This window comes from Sceloporus occidentalis, unplaced genomic scaffold (assembly GCF_023333645.1).
Source record: "Sceloporus occidentalis isolate IW3139 unplaced genomic scaffold, rSceOcc1.0.p SCAF_1, whole genome shotgun sequence".
NCBI lineage: Eukaryota > Metazoa > Chordata > Lepidosauria > Squamata > Phrynosomatidae > Sceloporus > Sceloporus occidentalis.
In genome coordinates this window covers 151,971,966-151,976,374 of record NW_028316981.1, presented here as the reverse complement: position 1 = coordinate 151,976,374, position 4,409 = coordinate 151,971,966, and positions in this window count along the sequence as shown.

The window sequence follows — 4,409 nt, the reverse complement described above, 5'->3', positions numbered from 1 at the left end:
AAGAATGATGGGAGTTGCAATCCAACAATATCTGGAGGGCCACACATTCCCCATCCTAGGGCTAGAAGCACTTAAATTTTGTTTGTCACTGTACATCCAGCTGATAACATAACTGTAAGCAGACCTAATAGTACTGAATTTGCAGATTGGTAGTCTCTTGTCTTCCTTCCCATGCACCCCATTAGTAGTTATGTTAGTCACACCTTGGGAACATTATTTTTGGATAACAGCTCACAGCTTCACAAAAAAACCCTGCTTGGGATGGCTGAGAGATTCTGGGCACTGTGGTCCAAAAGGTAACATTTACAAACTCTGGTATTATTGTTTATGAATGGCCAATTAAACAAGGGGTCTGAGAAGATGGAGAAAACCAAGCATTTCTAAGCATTTTGCTCACTAAAAAATACAAAAAATACAAATAGCATGCCCAGGATGGCATGCAACTTATCTGGGCTGGCGAAGAGCAAGCTGGATAATCAGCCTGGCGAACCTTTCCTGCAATCCCCCATGGCTCTTAACAACTAATGGAGCTTAGCAAACAGAAAGGAAGAGAGAGAAAGAAAGAAGCCAAGAGACCTGATCCTTCATCAGCAGGAAGTGCTGGGGCCCAGAGAAAGACAGCCAGACAGCCAGAGATTAAGACAAGCAAAAAATAAAACCCTGGCCTTGCTATTATTGCAGTCCTTATTCTCCTGCTGCTTGAAAGTAAAATAATAATAGCAATAATAATCCTTCTTAGGAGCAGTTGATGCAATCAGCGGAGGCAGAATACCTCTTTGATGAGCCTGTCCCTTGGGAGGGCTGCTTTCTACTATGGCAGCAGCTGCTGTTCTCATTGCGTGACAAGTGTGTCTTTTAGAGCACTTGGGGGCAATGGGGCTGCCAGGACAAGGCTTTTAGGCCAAACTCCAGGACCCTTCTGAACAGAATGGGTTGAGCACTTATGTATATGGGCAAGTATGTATACTGTGTGTGTATGCATACATGTGCGTGCGTGCATGTACATTAATATATATCCACAATCTACTGCAGTTCTACGTTGTTGCACCGTAGGGTCCCATCAACCTAGCCAAAGGCGTGGGAGTTAAAGTCCAACCATATGGGGAAAGCCACATATTCCCATGCTGTTATTGTTGTTGTTGTTGTTATTGTGTGTCTTCAAGAGCTATGGCTGGGATGAGCCTACCAGAGGATTTTCTTGGCAAGTTTGTTTCAAAGGAAATTTGCCATTGCTTTCCTCTGAGGATGAGTTGGTGTGATTTGCTCAAGGTCACCCAATGGATTTTCTCAGCCAAGTGGGAATTTGAACCCTGGTCTCCAGAGTTATAGTCCAACACTCAAACCACTACACCATGATATCTCTCCACATCCCCATCCATCACCTAAAAAGCCCCTACCCACCTTCCAGTGAAGCCATTAAATGCAGAGTCTAACATTAGCTAATTGGACCACCATTTGGGGTGGTTTTCTCTATGCCAGTTACAGCTCTCTCCCTTTTGAATGTTTGTGCTGGCATGGCGAGCAGTGAGAGATCACACATGCCTCAGCCGCATGTGGCAATAACAAATAGCTTCACACAGACAGCTTGGCATGCTATGGGGGCCACCAAGTGAAGGAATTAAAATGGCCTCTATGCTGTGTGGTGTATTTAAAAAAAAACCCTGTAAAAATTAGAATATTTCACTTCAGTTTAACCATTTTGTCCATTGTGCACAATTACATCAGCGTCCATGCTGCACAATTATATCAATTATACCATAGCTCCATCCTGAAGAATCCAACTGGGTGTGTGTCATTTGACTATTCTCTCCTAGAGAACTCTAAACATTCCCTCACTCTTCTTGTTGTTGTCTGCCTTCAAGTCATTTCTTACTTTATGGTAACCCTAAAGTGAACCTATCCCAGGTTTTCCTTGGCAGAGTTTGTTCAGAGGGGGCTTGTCTTTGCCTTCCCGTGAGGCTGAGAGAGTGTGATTTGTCCAAGATCACCCAATGGGCTTTCTGTGGCCAACTGGGGATTCAAACACCAATCTCCCTGTGTCTTAGTCCTACACCCAAACCATCACATCATACTGGCTCCCTCCTCACTAAGCAATAGCAGAGAATTCTAAGTATCTCACAGAAATACAAATCCAGGATGTCACACAGTAGAACCTTGGTGACTGACTGAAGTGACATCAAAGTGTTATAACTGTGTAGTAAAGGATATGCCCCATATCAAACCAAGCTTTGTCTGTAGCAGGGGTTGTGCCGACTGAAACCATTGTGTGATAATCACAGGTTGTGTGAATGGGCCCCTGGATGCCTGGATTCTGTTGGTTCTCCTGTCAAGTTGTGCGTACTTGGGAAGAATGTCTAAGGAACATGAACAAAAAGAAGCCACTAAGGCAATGAAGAAGAGCAGGATGCAAATTCTTGCTTGGCATTGTCTGGACAAGATGTTCCTCTTCTTTTATTTTTCTCATCAAGACATTATGAATGACCTACTAATGTGAACATTAGAAAAGCAATTACTGTAAAGCTCCTGGCGCCTCAGAAAGTGCTATAAAGATGATAAATAGAAGGAAAAGGCTGCAACACAGAGCTTACAGGGGCAGAACAGAAAGCACCTGGCCAATGCTACTCATCCTCTGCCAGAAAGTGGTCTAAGATTCAGTCACAGATCTGAGTAGGCAAATAATGGCAGGTTATTTATGATTATTCTTTATATAGAATGTCTGGCATCCATAGAGAATAAAAAATGCAGGTCTCTGCCCTGAAGCACTTACATTCTAACTGTAATTCTAAATGAAGGTGTGGGCAGGCATCCAGGGTAGGGGGAATTAAAGAAGAAGGCGAGCACAAAGAAGCAAAGTCAGCAGGAGGAGAACATGTACCAAGGCACTTGTACTTGTGGTCACTTTCTGTAGGCACCAAGGGCTAGGCCAAAGAAACAAGACTGGTTCTGAAGAAGGATTAAGAAGGAGACTGGGGGCATCATAGGGGTCCAGAGGGGAGAAACACATGTCCCTCCAGACAGTGCTGCATCACAACTCCCTTTATCCCTGTCTACCAGTCTTAATGGCTGAGGCTGATGAGATAAGGAGAAATACAGGTGTCCTACCTCTGGTCCAGATGTTGGGGGAGGAAGTTGGCTAGCCTACACATAAGTGTATTGTGCAAATTGTTGCAGATTTTTGCACCTTCTTGATTTCTTCACTTTCCTGTGAAAATCTCCATCTATTCACTCTCCCGTTACCAAAAATGTCCAACAATATGAATCCACATGAAATCGACTGATGGCCATGTGTCTGATAATGAGCATCCTTGTGAATACACAGATAAAAACCATGATTCCTTTTTACTATGGAATTTGTGGAGTTTTTTTGGGGGGGAGCCTCCAAAAATTCTGAAATCCTCCAAATCACATGTGGCCAGACTGTAGTATATTAAAATAGAATGTGGATTTTTAATTGTGTAGAGAAGCCCCAGAGACAAGAGGTATGAGGGTAGAATGAGAGAAGCAATTTTAGAAGCTGCTCAAGAGTCCCTCAGGCAGCTGAGGAGGGGGGTGTCCAAGGATAAGGCTATGAAGGCAGTGCACTAAGGAAGGAGGCAAATCAGGGCTGGTGCCAGGTCTGAGAAAACCACTGTGAGCAGCTGTATGCATGGAAGGGAGAGACAGGCTGTGAGGAAGGGTGGCAGTTCTGAAAGGAGTGGCAGCAGTACTTGAGTGCTGCCAACCACTGGGAAGAGCAATGCTGGACCATTGTAAAACTGTCACCATCTTAATTCCTTCACAGTGCCTCTCTCTGGGCATTACATTGATTGCTATTGTGGACCTTCAAATCATTTCTGACTTACAGCAATCCTATCACAGTGTTTGCTTGGCAAATTTTCTTCTTCTTGCCATCTTCTGAGGCTGAGAATGTGTTCCATGGCCAAGGCAGGATTCAAATCCTGGTCTGCAGAGTCATAGTCAAACACTCAAACTAATATATCACACTGGCTCTCCTCTGGACATTAGACATACAGGAAAAAAGAATGATAGGGTCTTAGCCTTAGTCATGGTGGCCCCTCAGAGCTCTCAGGCCCTCCACTTTTTACCCAAGAGTGCCATGTGCTGATCCTGGGTCTGAGACAAAGCCAGAGAGAGCTTGGAATGTGAGCTGATGGATTAAACAGGATCATGCACTGTGTCTAACTCGGTACTCTTTCTGCAGCCTTCCACCACAGTTATGGGTTTTTCTGGCTGTTTCAGAAGAAGAAAATTAACCTCTGTGACATCAGCAGAATATTGGATGCACACAATGATTAAAGTGCAGACTCAAAGCCTCTCTCCTCACCCCCTACATCCCTCAGTTAAACTGAACGACCTTTCCTTAGTAGTGCTGAGGGTCTGGTACCACTCTAAGCTGGTTCAGGGACAGC